The sequence below is a fragment of the Strix uralensis genome, chromosome 28 (genome assembly GCF_047716275.1).
Source record: "Strix uralensis isolate ZFMK-TIS-50842 chromosome 28, bStrUra1, whole genome shotgun sequence".
Taxonomy (NCBI): Eukaryota; Metazoa; Chordata; class Aves; order Strigiformes; family Strigidae; genus Strix; species Strix uralensis.
The window spans coordinates 1,438,235-1,455,192 of NC_133999.1; the positions used below are offsets into that span (position 1 = coordinate 1,438,235).

General features: G+C 47.8%; 1 long non-coding RNA gene across 1 annotated transcript in view; it reads right to left on the minus strand.

Annotated features, from left to right (window-relative positions):
* The window catches only part of LOC141935644 (uncharacterized), a 128,930-nt gene that overhangs the window by 50,334 nt on the left and 61,638 nt on the right, over positions 1-16,958 (minus strand). Inside the window, exon 5 of the long non-coding RNA XR_012626599.1 lies at positions 4,532-4,706. This is a non-coding gene — a long non-coding RNA (uncharacterized LOC141935644). The remainder of the gene's footprint in view (positions 1-4,531; positions 4,707-16,958) is intronic.

Here is a 16,958-nt window from a genome sequence, read left to right on the forward strand (position 1 = left end):
TGAACTGTTTTTAAATGGAAATCAGGCGCATAATGTGTTTCAGAGTTTTTATACAGTCCTCTAGCATCCAGTCACCTCATGTCCACAGCTGCTTTGCAAACGTGGCCTGTGGGTGCTAAACTCCAGAAAGCCACTGGGATTTCATGGGAAAGAGCCATTTTCAAGACCCATGACCAAAGTTAACAGCAAAGTTGATTCAATTTCTGCACGACTTTCCAATTCCTTAAAAAAACCCACCCAATGAACAATGTGTTTCTCAAGAACACAGTCCTCCCCCCCTTTCCTTTCCATCCTGTTTGGAAGTGCCTCTGCCTTTGTTCCTCCCCAGAAGGGGTCTGGCAGGTTCTAGCACAGGAGGAACCTGGGAGAAACAGCAGAAGTTATTTAAGTCCAAACACATAAAATTACACATATTCAAAACAAAGAGCATGGGAACTTGGCAGAAGGAGAGGGTGTCTAAGTTACCAAAGCAGCCATAACTCAAGAGCTGACAAATGATGTGGGTTTGAAATGAGTATTTATTCTGGTATTTAATAATACAAATCCAGAGTGTGGAAACTACTATACTGCTACATCACGTTGTCTTTAGTGCCTCCAAGTCACTGAGGGCTGTAAGGACCAAGCACTGTTGTGGTTTAGATAATTCAATGCCTTTCTTACAATGTTTTACTGCAGAAAAACACATAATCAGCAGGGGAAGGGATTCCCCTGCTAGTTTCTAGGCTAGCATTGTTTCTGAAACTTTGGAGCTCAGCAAGGCATTGAACAGCGCAGGGGAACTTATGTCAGAGAAAGCCTCCCCGCTCGCAATCAATCTTTCTATCTCCGTGTTGAAAGTTACATCCCCAAAACTTCTCAGCTTTAGAGTAAATCAGACTCAAGTTAGCAGCACCAAGTATTCTCTCGCCATGTGGTGGCAGCTCACCAGCAATCCAGCTGTGCAAAGCCACTGACAGCACAATCCAGCTGTGCAGAGCCACCGACGGCACCGGGGCTGGCACTGGCTGCAGGAGGGGATGCTCAGTTATGCAAGTTCCTTACTTCATCCCACCAAGGAAGAGAGCAACAAGACTGAGCTTCCACCACACAGAGCCTAAAAACTGATGGTCAGCAGCTCAGCAGAAGAGATTTCTGGTTTTCTTTTTCCTGTTATTGTAGCAATGAACCCAAGCTGGGGAGTTTGGGTCTAGATTCAGTCCAATTTTTATTTCAGTTTGTTGGTCCTAAACAGTCTCTGAAACTCATATGGAGCAGCATTTCCTCACGTGAGCTGCAGGTCCGTTAGAGTCGCCCAGGACCTGGGTGCTCTTGCTACCAAGATCTTCCTTGAATCATCTTTCAACGCACAGGATGCACCAGCGACCTTCAGGGAAGCTCAGATCCGTGAGAGATTCTGGCCTGATTTTGTAGCACTAAGAAGTGGGGGTTTAAGGTCAAATCATCATATCGGGTGTTTATTGCAGTCTCTGCTACCCCACAAAATTTGCCCTAGACCCAGGCAGAGGCATTATTTCAGGTTACCTTGGGATTAGGCAAATGTGAAACAACAGCCTGTGTTCATGCCTTGTGGGTTGCTGCCTGCTTTCCCCCCGCATGTTCAGTAGGCTTTTTGTATTTTATTTTAAATGCAAACCAAATTATAGAGTAGCATATTTCTGTTTTTCTAGTGAATACTGTCGTAATGACTAATTGCTACAGGAATTCACCTCTTAGTCTAATAAACCCAGCCCAAGTGAATGCAGAAAGGCATCTATTGTTTTAAATGTGTAATAATGGGGAAAAGGGTTTTTCATGACCTTTAAAAGGAAGCTCAGAAAGTGGCAGGACACAGCAAACAAAGATTCCTAGGAAGAAGCTGCCTACAGTGGATGCTTTTCCTTATGAGACAGAATTTTTTAAAGCTCAGGTAGAGATTCTCATGTCCACTACATGGGAAACATCCCAATGGGGGCAGATGGAGGATCAGCCATTTCAAAAGGAAGTGTTTACTGGTTGCTGCAGGCTGATAGTAGTAGCTTCAGTTTAACTACAAATTAAATACACAGTGAAGAACACCCAAATCAATATGATTTAACTTTGTTTTGGAGAAGAAATGATGGATTCAGTTTCCTTTCCTCAACCCCTCCCCAGGACTTGTAGTACTGTTGGTAGGAAACAGAGAATCCCACTCACTCTGTATTGATCCACCCGTGGGGTTGTTGGGGGGAAATAACAAACATGGGTGGGTCAGAACTGACACATGAAGTGGGACGCAGAAGGTTTACAAATGACCAGACATTTAGAACCTCTCAGCACCCAATAACCCCAGTAGTCCACATCTGACCGGCCTGTTGAGGCAACCAGACCGCAGCCAGCACTAGGAGTTACAAATCGCTGATCTGGCTCAGCAAGGAATACCTAAAACCACACCATTCAGAGCCCTGAGGTGACAGCAAGGTGCTGCCCTTCTGCCAAGGTCCCTGGGGAAGGGAGGCCAGCCCTTCCGCAGGCTGCCTGCCAACACCTCCCCACGGCCAGGAGCCACCAGACACTGTCCACCTCCCTCAGACAGCCTGCTGCTGGCTGCAGACGGAGGCCGGAGCGGGAGCTGCACACAGCTCACCCAAATTCAGTGGTCATAAATAAGAGAGAATACAAATGCTCCCAGCAAGTGACAAAATCATTGAAGTTACACCCCTTCACACTGAGTGCTGACAACAGCCAAGCGTACCCCGTCCATCAGAAGCGTCCTGTGAGTGCCCCGGGCGAGTGGCAGGGAATCAACGTGTTCCAGAACCACTTCCCTGCCATTAGCATGGCCCAGCACACACAGGGGATTTGAAGGTGCCTGCGAGCAAGACTACTGTCCCCACAGTCAACCTGATGCCAAGGACAAGGTTGCAATCCACCAGGCACAGGAGCTAACTAACTTACCCTGGGTAAGATTAACACAAGGCTTAGACACCACACAACTCCCACTTGGGCCCTCCAGAACCAGCCAGGAGATCCCTAAATCTTGTGTTTGCTTTGCTATGGGGATGAACTTTACCCCCAGCAAGGAGTCGGTGCTGCCTGACAGCCAGCTGGGTACTATTGCCTCAACTAAACAGAAGTAAATAAAACAAAGCAAAAAATGGTCATCACATTACAACATGGTATTAACCACCCAGCACAGAAACCACTAAATGCTTTTGTGGAGAGCCACTGAGAGAACACGTCAAGGTGGTTTTTTTATTTCCTTCACCTTAAATGCGATGAAGAATCAAGCGAGGAACAGTATCTGGACTATCCACCTTCAAACGCGTGACCCAAAGAGAAGACCAGCATTAATATCTACACACTGTTATCACAAAGAAATAAAGTGTTGCACTTCCCAAAACCTGGGAGATGCTCTGACCATTATTACTTTTTGGCTGGGAAAGCTGCTTAAGTGCCCAGAAGGTCTGTACTTAAACATTCAGCCTGCAACAAGGGATATACCAGAACATTTGTGAATCAGCTTTTCTGAGGCAGCAGCCCTTCTTCCCTTCCTCTCCTCCACAGAGAAAATACATAGCTAAACTACATAAATTATCAGCTGAGCCATGAAAAAGCATTTTCCCAAGATTATGCAAGGATTACAGCAAACACCAGGAAATGAAACTGTGCTGGAGAAATACAATTGCATCGGAATTAAGAAGATGAGGAGTCAGTATTGATGAGGCATAGGTGGTCAGAGTGGTGCTAATCCTTGGGCCACTCGCCACCAGAAGCCCCATTTATCACTCTGGAAAGGACTTAAACAGAGGGTTTTACACTGGCTTTGTGTCATTTGAGGTTCCTCTGCACTGGATGCACGGCGCTCCAGGAGACGCCCAACACCCAGCTTTGATGTTGAAGTTAGGGCAGCTGCTTCTCAGGTACACACTGCTTGTGGTGGGAGAGGTTTTCTTTCAGGAGAACAATGTAAGGAAGCCTCAGCAGCCCAGGGCGGGGGGGACCCTCTCTCCCTGCTTGGGCTGCAGGGAGAGCCTGGGGAGCACCAGACACACGCAAGGGTCCTGTGACCAGACACCCAGGCCACAGACACCTTCATGTGCTCAGGTAAAAATAAACTGAGGACTGTCACAGAGAAGAAACTGGCAGAACAGAGCTTGAAAAATCCCTAAAGGCTTCAAGCAAACACAGCCCCATATTACTATTTCTGTAGTATCTCATTATTTAAGTCAAAACACATGATTTTAAGAAAGCTGACTCAGGGCTTTTAATGCTTGGGGTTGCCAACACTGTACACGCACAAATGCTTTTCAGAGGTTCTGATCACCTGCAATTCACACCAAATTGTGGGTAGCTAGCACTTAAAACAGCAAGCCTGTAATTTTATATGCAGTTGCTGTTTTATTTCCTGCTTTCTTTTCTGACCTTGATATTTTTGTAGTCCCAGACAGATACAGCAAATGGAAAGACACCACCATTTTGTTCCCATGCAAAGCTGTTTCATCTCCGAAAAGGCGGTGAATTTTTATGCCTGGTGGCAAATACACAACCCATAATCCCAAGTAAAAAGCATTACCTGTGGCAAACAGGCTTCTGCAGCAGCACAGGGACATGCTCCTTCGCAGAAACTGGCAGGAATTTTCTTAAGGTCAAGCTCTGACTCCAGGAGGGACAATACCAGATTTTACAGGCTGGCAAGCAGTCACCTTGTTGCTATTCAGAGAAGTGTGAGCTTGTTCATTTGTCTTTCACTGTAGTTAAAAAAGAAAATAATAAAGAAAAAAAAAAGACACATCAACACAACTACAAAGATCAACTCTCCAGAAAGAAAGCTACAATATATAGGCTACAGTTTCCTGCTAAAACAAACCCCCTCACAGTATGATTTCATAGGCCATGCTAATTATTTTTAGGGCAAGCATAATAAAACCCAGGTGATTTGCCTTTAGCAATTTCTTCTTATCTTCACACAGCTCCGGATCATTTACCCACATGGCAAGCAATTACAATGAGCCCTGCAGTTCTTAACAGACATCTTTTGTCGAAACCCGGCAAGAGTACACAAAGGTTAATATGCTTTTGCACTACAAAAATCTGGGCATTGTCTTGTGTATTGTAAGACGTGCTTGTGACATGCTGAATTCAGCTGATTTACAAGATCAGCAAAACAGAAGGTTTTCCCACTGGGAGCCTTTTTCTAACTATTTCCTCATCAGGATGTCGGCGTGCGGGAGCCTGATTTGCCGTGTGCCTGCGAGGAGCCGCGTTTCCAGGCAGGGCCCGTCCCTCCCCTCGCCCCTCTCGCACACGCCGAGCGCTCAGCCAGGCCGCCCTCCGCCTCGCCTCGCCTGGAGAGGTGGTTCCTGGTGCAGCGGGGCTGGTAACGCGCAGAACCACCATCTCCCTGCACCACTGCCTGCCCGTAACAAGGGATGTTCATTCCGGCCCGTCTGGGACGAGCTGGGGCTGCCACCGTCGCTGGGGGGCTGAGCCCTCCCTCCTCTGACTCCAGGAGACGGGGCGATGGGTGCGGACGCACGAGCCTCGCCTGATGGCTCTGAGCTCCAGAGAGGAACGTCTCGAGGCCCTGCCGTAGTGCTGGATGCCAAGAGGAGGTTACAACAAGAGTCCCAGCCCACTCTTTTCTGGGGAGCCAGGATATCTCGGATTCAGGCCCTGGGGCACAAACCTGCTCTTACGCTGCGTCTGTGGTCCCCAGCTAGGAAAAGCACATTTTGCTGGCGTAGGCTGAGCCCCTGCGTTCACGCTGACATCCTCACTGTCAGCCCCAGCCATGGGCACAAATGTAGCTGGGGGAAAGTAAAGCTCAGTTTCAAATGTGGAAGATCCGCCGAATTCCCACGGTCCCTATCCATAAATGCAGTATCATCAGAGAGGTTTCACATTCTCGGGTCCACTCTCCACAAAGTTCACTGTCCAGTCAGCTCTCTCCAGTCTGTTTATCAGCAGATGAGTTGCCCGTGCTTTCATCAAACTCATTTGGAGCCAAACACCGCTCTGGGCAGACACGTTGCCTTTCATTGGCCACACTTGGTGCAGTCTGGGCTCAGCAAAGCCCCTGAGGGTTCTGCTCTCCTCCATGTCCTTGTCACACGTCCACTGGTGTCCAACCGACTGAGCAGCGGAGAAGTCTCCTCCACCTGGAGGGATGTCGGGGCCGGTCCTCTCACCTTCAGAGACTACAGCAGGACGCACCCAGCAGGAAAGATCCAGGCCAGGCCATGGAGAAGCAGCAGAGACCTGGCTGACCGTCCTCCCTCTTCTGCTCCGCTTTGCCCCAAAGCACCTGGTGATGTTCCAAAGCTTGTCTTAGGTCCCAGCCACTGACAGTGAAACGTAAGCAGGATGTTGTGTGAGGGGGGAAACATGGGACAAGGAGAAGTTCATTTATTCTGCAGTGCAGGGCACTTGTGGCTGCTTTTATTAAATTGTGTGTCTCTCTGTAGGGTATTAAATGTAACATGCATTTAAGCTAACCCTGGGGTGCCTAAAGAGTAGAGACAGAAGATGTTTTCTCAGCATTTATTTATATCAAAATATATATTTGTATTGATGAAGTATTGGCTGTCAGGCTACCAACAGAAAATCACTCTTGATGCAATAAAACTCACAGCCTGTTCAGCTCTGCTAACAGTAACCCTACCCCAGCATTTAATTACAATTTCCAGACTGAGAAAACCAGCCCAGCTTGATAGGAAGGGAAAATATCCACCAGCACCATAGGATCCTACACCACAGGGATGGTACTCGGTCCCAACATGTCCCTGAACAAGCCATTTACAAGAGGAGAAGCCTGTTGTATGGCATAAAAAAATAATTAAAAAAACCTTCAGAAGGGTTGGCAGCATAAAAATTTCTGGCTCTGTCGTCTCTCTGTTTCTGCGAGCAGCAAAAGATCCATAATTCTCACACTTAATGTAATTCCAAGGCATCTAAAGTGATTTACAGTCAGTTTACTCAATACTTTCAGCTTTATTTAATGTAACAGTTATGGCACATAAAAAGTTTATTGAAAATCCTTTGGGAGTATGATTGAGTAAGAAACAGTCATTGCTAATACCATTACAAGAGCTGAAGAGAAGGATCCCAGCATGTTCTCTCAGTGACCTTTATGGCTCTGTGATCCAGGGTTGCACCAGGAAATCCTCCCCTGCTCTCGGAGGGGAACGGTGCCACGCTGCCTTCTTCCCTCGTGGGGAGCAAACAGCTTGGGAGGCGCTTATCTGCCCCGCAGAGCCCCGGCTCTGCTCCGCCTCGCCTGCAGCTCGGGAAGGGAAAGAACTTCTGGGAAGCTGAGGGGGGAGGGATTTCCCTCCTGCCAAACTCACTCATTTATGCAGTTATTTATTTTCACATTTGCCGTTTGCAAGCAGAGCTGAATTTCTCCTCTAAAGAGCAGAGGAGTTGTGTTGGGTGGGGTCGGGATGAAGACAGGGTTGCAGTGGAGTGGAATGGATGGATCCTTCCCAGCCCAGTTCCCTGCAGGGCTGCCGACTCTTTCGGCATCACCAGTCTGTTAAGCTTCTCCCCAAATGTGAAATTGCAAGATGTTAATTTGCCTCAGCAATTAACAAACATTACTTTTACTATCATTATAGCAATAACTGTAATTTAATAATTGCCAGCACTGTTAGTGATAACATCCACAGTGGTGAGCGTATCTCGACATCCATTTTTGTTGGATATTCTCGCAGTGCTGGCAGCCCACCAAGGTTGCCTGAAACAACAGAAGATTCACATTTATCTTCAAAGGGTAGGAGACGAGCGTAATAATTATTACTGTCACTTTGGCAGCACCTAAAAGCTCCAGCCACAGCCCAAACCCAGAGTGTCCACATGGCATAAATATAAAATGCTGTGATCCCTCCTGAGGACACCGGGGGAGCACTCAGAGCCTCCACGCCTCGCGCCGTGGCTGAGCGCAGCCTCCAAAGGCAGACTCGAGTGTGGCTAGCGCCTAGCTCCATGTGCAGCCTCTGGTGTTCTGGGATATGGGCAGAAAGTGCAACCTTTCCTTCAGCTGGGATGGTTCCAAGATCTCTTTTCTCCAACCTGCTTTCACACACAGTCACAGCTTGTTTGCAAGCAACCCGTATTTTCCAGGAATTGGAGGTGAAAGGTGTGTCATGTGAAGGTGGGAAGAGCCAGCAAAACCAGTTCAAAATAAAAAATGTAAGTGCACTGAATAAACTGGAATAAATAGACAGTAAAAGAAAAACATGTTCCACATGTGCATGTTCCATAAACAGAAAAAAGGTTACATTTTTTAGATAAGGCAACTGTGATGGATTGTTTAGCTGTATTTGTCAATCAAGTATTAAGACTTGCAGAATTAAAATCAGTGCAGTTCAGAGATGGATTCCAAGCTCTCCAAAACATCAGGTTTGGCATTTAGATAGCTATCAAGCTATCATCTCTAGACAGACAAACAGATAGATGGATGGATGATTTGGAGAAAAAGATGGAGACATTCTTTCAAGACTTTTTTTTTTCCCAAGAGATGATTTGCCTGTGCCAAGAATTCAGCCTGGGGAAAAGTCCAAATGTAGCATTTCCTCTAGCTTAAACTGGGGCTTGGCCCAAACCAAACTTTGGCTCCAAAGACCCGCTCTCGGCAGGGACACGGAACAGGGTTTGGTGCCTCTAGCCCACCCCTGCGTTAGCAGAACAGAGATGTGCATCACCAGAGGAACGGACACCTGCCTTTGCCCCCAGAAACACCACTTACAGGTGCCCAAATGTTAATGCTGAACAGATGGGTGGGAGAAAAGCAGCATTTCATGCTGGAACTGGCAGAGCAGACTCCAACAAGTCCACTATTGTTAGACAGAAATTCCTAGAAACAGATGCAGCAAATTCAGTGCTTTAGAGCCAGTTCTGGAGTTTGGGGTCTGCTGGGAGAAGACTGTGTAGCTTATGGATTAATGTACTATTATTACATTACTCTTTAAGCTTCAAAGGTCTGCCAGGAAACCTAAGCCTACTATCTATTGAATGACATTTTAAGAACAAATAATACATTAATATATTTAATTTGAGAATAAACACATACATTATAGGAAGGGATTTTGTCTATGCTGATAAGTCAGTGCCTGACCTTTCCATTGCAATCCCCGGGTGCTGAGCCATCGAGGACCTCTTCCAGGAACCTTTGCTATCGGCTGCGAGGCGAGTGCCGTAACGCTGGTCCTGCCAGCTCGAAACTGCAGCTGACACACTGTTTGGAAATGGGAGCTTAGCCGTAATTATCCCTTCGACACTAATCTACAGCTACACTAAATCTTGTTGCCTCAAATTAGTTAATCAATTAAGTGTCAAACCACAAAATGTTAGTGATTGTGGCCTGAATTTATTGCCTTGGCACACGCTTCCATCTGCTGCCTCTCTCCTTTACTCAGGTTCTGCTGTTGGAAAACTTTGGGGCAGGCGCTTCCCCCGTCTCATTAGGGAAGGGTTAACGAGGCCGGGTACCCTGTCCCAGAAAGAAATGGATTGGAAATGTCCTGTACCATGCAGGAGGAGATGCTGGGGCCCCCCAGCTGGAAAGCAGCTTGGCAGGAAGGGACCTGGGGGTCGTGGTGGACACCGAGCCGGCCCAGCATGGAGCCAGCAAGGTGCCCTTGGCACGGAGGTGGCTAACGGCACCCTGGTAGGGAAAGCACTGCCGCAGGCTGAGGGACGGGATCCTTCCTTCTGCTCAGCACTGGGCAGGCCACACCTGGAGTGCTGTGTCCAGCGCTGGGCTCCCCGGTACCAGAGAGACAGGGACATGCTGGCAAGAGTCCAACAAAGGACCACAAAGATGATGAAGGGCCTGGAGCATCTCACAGATGAGGAAAGGCTGAGAGAGCTGGGACTGTTCAGCCTGGAGAAGAGAGGGCTCAGCGGGGCGGGGGGAATCTTGTTAACATGTGTAAATATCTGAAGGGAGGGTGCAAAGAAGATGGAGCCAGGCTCTCTTCAGTGGTGCCCAGCTCTAGGACAAGAGGCAGTGGGCACCAACTAAGCACAGGAGGCACCATCTCAACAGCAGGAGACACTTCTTTTACTGGGAGCGTGACAGAGCACTGGCACATGTTGCCCACAGAGGGTGTGGATTCTCCTTGGTGATATTCAAAAGTGTCTGGACAGGACGGTGCAACCGGCTCAGGGTGGCCCTGCTTGAGCAGGGGGGCTGGACAAGGCAACCTCCAGACGTGCCTTCCACGACCATTCCATGGTGCCTCAGCCTGAATCCTGATGTGCTCGACATGGGTGGTTACAATTACAGCAAGTCAGAAAGTCCCGTTATTTGCACAGGGTAGCTTGGAAAATTTTAGGAGCTGATCGGTTTTGCTGGAAGTCTTTTCAGCTTCAGAGAGGGTTTTTTTTAGAATTTCAACGAAAAGATAAAACTGATAACTGAAACATTTAGCTTTTTCAAAAGTCGTGAAAATATTCAGCTTTGGAAAACATTTCTGGTCAAAAAATAAAATAGTCTGTTTTCTTGGAAACAGTTTCAAAAACAAATGTCAGCCTTTTAAGTGTATATTTGAAAGAGGAAACTTTTTTAAAAAGAGTTTTTAGTTTTGTTTGTTCTTATTGAAAAACAGCAACAACAAAAAAGACTTTTCAATGGAAATTTCAGTTCTCAGTGAAAAGCCATTTTTCATTCAAATGATGTTTAGAAGAAAAATATTCACCCAGTTCTAGTCCCCGGGGCTAATGTCTGCAAGAACTGTGTGGCCAGGGGTCATCTTGTCCCCATTTACAACTCCTGGGGCCAAAACAAAAAGAGAAAGAGATGAGTATTCAATACTCAGGGTCCCCAAGTGAGATAAGTGATGCTGGGCCAGTTATTGCCACACTGGGAGCAAATGAAAGCATCCTGCTCGTCGACACTGTCATTGACCTACTTCTGATGATCAGTTAAAAATGTAAATACAAAGGCTAGACTTTGGGAAAGCTAGCACAGGACGATGGGGGGAAAAATTGCAAAAGCGAGGTTTATTGATCCCCAGTCGAGATTGATGGCACAATAAGAGCAGGAGGCGAAGAGTGATTTTGCTTTTGAAAACGTTGATGAATAAGCACTCAGGGGCAACAAATAGCTGGACTCACCGAATGATGGACGGCAGCAGGCGAACAAGATGCATTTTTATAAATGGGTGAAAGGAGAGGAGGACTTATTAAAAAAAATGAATGACCACATGTGGCAGGGATATGCCACTGGGGAGAAGCCAGCCATTGATTTATGTGCACTACTGGCATTTGAAAATTCAATAATAACATTGACAAATGAGAGGCAAAGCTGGCCAGAGGACAGCAGAGAACTTGGAGTGGAGAAAGAAAATGCCAAGGTCAGGATGAAGGAACAGAAAAACATGCTTATGTTGGAAAGGTTTTGAGTTAACTCATCTATATAAAGACGTTAAGAAAAATCACTCCGGGATCAGAGCTCACCATCCTGACTCTGTGGCATGAACTGGGGAGAAGTAAATGGAGGAATTGTGGCATCCAGTGGACCTCTGGGTGGGGATATCTACTTCCTGACATGGGGAGCAGGAGCATTTCACCTTCCCCTCCTACTTCTGATAAGCTGGTGCCTAGTGCTCCCTGGCACCTTTAAAATTAAATACTCTGCAATTTCTAAGAACCGTTGGCAAAACGCCCCCAAGCACGAGCACTGGGCCGCTAAGCCCAGGCAACTCGTTGCCCAGGCCTGCAGGTTGGCTCCGTGCATCTCCAGCTGGGAACCCAGCAGAGGCAGAGAGGGGACGGGCTAAGCCCGAGCCCCATCCCACAAAGAGCGAGCCGAGGGCAACGCGGCGACCCCGCCCCAGCAGAACACGGTGGAAAGAAGCAAGATGCAGTGAGTGTGAGGGGAAAAAGAGGCACCGAGGGGCGGGAAGGCAACCTGGGCGTGCTGAGCACACAGCCAGGGGCTCGCCAGCGCTGGTCGGCTGCCAGCCAACGGCGTCAGGAGCCAAAGTGGCCCAAGCGCTCGCAGAAAGGGCTTCTTCAGCAGAGCCCATCGCTCCGGAGCATCCTGAGAGGGCCGGGCAGAGCAGGGCGTACAGCGAGACGGGGAGGAAACGCAGCGCGGCCCGGCTGGGGAGCGGGGGCTGCTGGAGAGGTTCTCCCAGGCGCAGCGAGGTTCTGGCTGGGCAGTAAACACAAGGAGCGTGCTGCTGGTGGAGCCGGCACGGCACGTCAGGGCACAGCACCCAAGAGCCTCACGTCCCAAAGAGGCAGAGGAGAGGAGCTACCAACTTCTCTGGGCTGGGCAAGTCTTACCAGGACTGAGAGGTGGAGCGTTTGTCCTTTCTTGCACCTGTTCAGGGGAGGATGGTGGAAAAGCCCTGCTGCAACATCCTCTCCTGAACCACAGAGTCCTGGACCTTATAGGCCCGTGGAAAAAAGCAGTAATTGAACTCATCAAAGCCATCTCTGGCTACCGCTTGAATAACGCCTTGTCCTCACCAGCTCGCAGAATGTAGCATGGCACATAATGTTACCTTAACATTTGATCTACTTAATAAGCCCCCCATTTTTTCTCCTGCTTGTCTTCTGGCTCTGTTACAAATGGCAGTAAAAGAGTACAACTGGCAGGAGAGACCGCGAAGAGAACACTAGTGAGAATGTGGCAGAAATGTACTTTGCTCTTTCTCACCGTTCCTGGCCTCCCTCCGGGCTTGTATTCATCTATGAAGATATCTTTTCTAAATGCTGGAAGGTCAGAGGTGTGGATGGAACATAATTCTGTGCATCGGTGTGCTTGGCTCAGTCGAAGCAGCACTTATTCAGTGGCGGAGAGAGATTTCTGCAAGGACTATACAAAGCCCTGGCATGGCTCACCGAGGCCCGTGGAAAGGCTGCAGGAGTGTGAGTCAAGGCCTTATCAACTGGGAAACCACAGCGTTTGGTGCTCGGTGGTTTTGAACACTTGGAGGGAGGGTATAGATCCTGTCTTGGGGCTCAGCACAAGACTTTCCTGTTGAATGAAGCAAAGGCCTTAATCAAAGCATGTAGCAATGTGCAGAATTAGGACAGCATTCATCCCAGCAGAGCCTGGCTGGAGCCTGGGGGCAGTTCAAGCCCTCAAAATTGGACTTTTGACACTGTATGTTTGGGTTTTTTCCATGCATTTTTTGCAAAACAGATAATTTCCATCTTCAGCAAAACAGCTGAAACTCCTATTCATGGTGTTTTACTCAGTCTTCCAGACTGGTAAATCTCACTGCCAGAGCCAGCTTTAGTTTTAAATATCATCTAATATCACGTCATTGAATAGCTGATGTGCAACACTGGCCTGTGTATTTTAGGATGTGTCCCAAAACAAGTTCCAAGCCAACTAATACTTCGATACCAGGCAAAGTCATCCCTTGGTTCCACTCTCCTCCAGCCAGAGCAATCTTTGGCCAGGTGATTTCGGGGGGGTTCATAAATGTGAGGTCAAAATACTCAGCTATATGAGAGCTGGATACAGCCAAACCTCATTCTTTTGTGCTACCCTGGCAGAAGTGTCAATAGAAGGATTATACATAATCTCATTAAAATTTACATTGCTGAGAATGGAGTTTGTATTTCTGTTACACATTCTCTATATTTAGATTCCATGTTGCTGTTGCCACTCAGCTCCTCTATATCCAGAATTATCATCCTTAACAATAACAAGGTGTACACACACACACACACACGCGCGCGCGCGCTCTTACTTTTTGCTCAGTGTGTACAAGCTCTGAAAACAAACTATCACCTTGTGTTTCCTTAATCTGAGGATCTCAAGCAGCTCATGCAGGTAAAGTAAGTATCTTCTACAGGAAGGTAAAGTGAAATACAGGGAATTTGTTGGATTCACCCAGGTTTTATAGTGAGTCTGTGCATGAAAATAGACTGAAACTGTTGCAGAGACGGCTGGAGCCCCTTCCAGTTACTGGCAGCATGTCTCCCTGCAGATGTAGCTTTACTCCTCTGAAAATCTCTCAGTAAGTTTTATACAAATAATTAAAGCTGGCAAGGAGTGCCTAACTCTTTCTGGTTGCTGAAAAAATCCTCTGCTCAAGTTTGACATAGCCGAAATAATTAACGAGGGAAAAAAGTTGAAAAGCCGATAAAATCTCTGAAAGCCCACCCCTCCGCCTGTCCTGGGTAATGTTACGCTGATAGCTGTCTGTGTCAGCAACAGGGTTTTGCAATCAAATTTGAAACAGTGCAGCTGAGGACAGCATTCATTTAGAGTTTGGAGCCAGTACTGCAGAAAACCTACAGGCCCAATCCACAGCCGGTGTAAGCTGGTGTAATTCTGCTCTGTGAGGCTGGCGAGCAGTGACTGAGGATCTGGCCACAGCATCTTACCCCCGCTCCCCCCCAAGGGTTGGAGCAGCTCCTCAGAATCACTCTAGAGCCCATTAAAACAAAAGTAAGATACCTCCAATCATTATTACTCATTTTTATGGCCACGTTGTTCACAAATGACTGAATTTAGCTGTCAAATGTATAGAAAAGAAAAATAAAATCAAAGCATCAGCCATCTGCGCCCCAGAAAATGTTTATATTTTCATCGGTTGTTTATGGCAAGAAGGTCTCAGCTCCTTTGTTCCACATCATATTAGTTATTGCATGGGAAATGAGTGTTTTTCACTTCGCCATTTATAAGGCTTTTGCATTCTCTCTCCTGTGCACGCTCGCTCTCTCCCTATATGTATTTTTAGTCCATATGTCTTGCATTGACACACGGAATTGTGTTTGTTTTACTGGTTCTGTCTCTCTAATAGTTTTTCATTGCAAAGGGGATCCAATGTTCGTTATTTACTCTGCTCTCTTCCAGTGCCATTATTGCGAGCGCTCGGTTCAATCAATCCAATTGCCTGATAGCTGTGAGGTTCCCTGACCTATCTGAGTGTGAAGGAAACAGGAGCAGGGAGAGCTCTGAAACCCCGCCTGGGCCCATCTCAGAGTTGTTTGCAGAGGCTCAGCTCTTTGAAAGCTCACACACTTATTTGTGCTGTGGGTCAGGGCCTCAGCTGGAACCACCCGGCGTCACTCCAGGAGCGACACGCAGAGCAGCTGCAGCATCCCACAGCCAAGGACGGGGCCTCGCAGACCAAGATTTATCCTGGAGCAGGGCTGGGAATTCCAGGAGTACTTTGTGACTGGAGGGAGGAATCCGTTCTCTTAATCATCTACCTTGAGGCATCTTAGCAGCCACTCAGTTTTCCAGCAAAGTTTAGTGACTGGGCTCAGAAACTCGGGCCCTTTCAGGGCCTCTCTTAAGCAAAGTGCCCTGAATCCACTAGTCACTTAAGAAAGTCTTGGCCAAAAGGCATCAAGAATGAGGCACAGTTGTTGCAAGCAAGAGTTCCACTCCAGCAGATCATGTAAACACATATTTAGCTCTAAGTGGATAAATAATCCCTCTGAAAGCCACCCACATCGAACACTTTTCTAGATCTGGCGCTGTGGTTTGGGTGAGCGTCGTATTTTTCCTTTTTCAAACTCCCCAAAGGAAAGTGCAAGCGGAAGTTAAAATCCCAGTGACTGCCTCCACTTTCATCCCTGGCCTGATCTCATATTCTCTAACCTTACCTGGGAAAGTGCTGTAAACAGCAGGAGCGTAAATCTGCTGAGGTTACTCGGGCACGGTAATATATAGTGCACCAGGGAGGCCTCTGAAACGCAGAGCACCGTTGTGGGCCCCGTGTTATTAGATAGATGCTGCAGGAGAATGAAAGGAGAAATAAAGGGCACACGAGGACCAAACAGCTGCGTGATGGAGCCAGCACTGGTCTCTGCATCTCTCCAGAATGACAACGCCTCTGAGATACCGCAAATAAGTTTCAGAGGGGACACATCTACATGCTGCACGGCACACAGGTGTCTCGGGTGCCCCGAGCTCGGGCAGTAAGTGGCCCTGTGGTTTGCAGTCACCTCTAACCGGGATTTACACCAGCCCACATCTTCCCTCCGTTGCAGAGCTGCCCAGCACGCCGGGGGCATGGCGGGTAGCACAGAGAGACCGCAGGGCCGTGCAGAATTGCGGCTTGGTGCTGTCTGACAGTACTTGGTCTTACGTTTCAGGCCTCCCTGTCCTGTCTTGAAGATGTTCTGATAGCCCTAACAAAATCTTTCCACAAAACACCCCCAAAACCCTGGCAGACCTGTGCACTGGGATGTTTCTATAAGCAGGGTCTCAGGAGAGCATCGCCTGCCCCGCAGCAGGACACAGAAAAGGGGCCGGAGGCTCAGAGGCAGCCGATGATCCGCTGTCAGCCAGGGCGGCAAAACCAGGAACAGGGAATGTCACCGACACACGAGGACGGTGTCACCAGTGACACCAAGCAGATAGGAAGGGCTATCCCTGCTCTTGCACCAAGCCAGAGGCAGCATGTGGCCATCAGCCTGCACTAACGCTGAATGAGAAATCCCAAGGAAAGCAAGTGAGGAAATGAATTCCAGGCAAGCGGCTCGGGCAGGGGAGGGAAAGGGTGGAACGAGCATCTCTCTTTTCAAGGCAGCTGGGCTTATTTTAATGGGCAAGGTCAGCAAAGAAATGACCAGGAAGAGAAATCGCTGCCATTACAAATCAGTCGCGATCTTGTATCAATTATTCCCTGCGCAGTTCCCTTGCCTTGGGCTGAAGCAAACACGGCCTAATCAGTTTTACATCTACGTTTAATTTTATTGGAAAGAGGAGCCAGCAATGCATCATGGGGCTGCTGTGTGACATGAAAGGTGACCCCTGCCAACTTAATGACACAATACATAACCCTTAATGAAGTCACTATCTTGTCCTTTTTTTGCTGTCTCAGCCTGATGATTTATGATGGCATCATTTTGCTTTGCCCTCTTTTCATTTCAGCTTGACAAAGTGGATGAAACAATTATCTTCGTTATCGGCCAGAGCAGTAGAAATGTGATGGTTGAGGATTTCTGCAGGTGGAGGCACTCGGCTATGGTCAAGTGAATGGAAAAATACACTGAGGAATTTTGGGGTTCCCCCC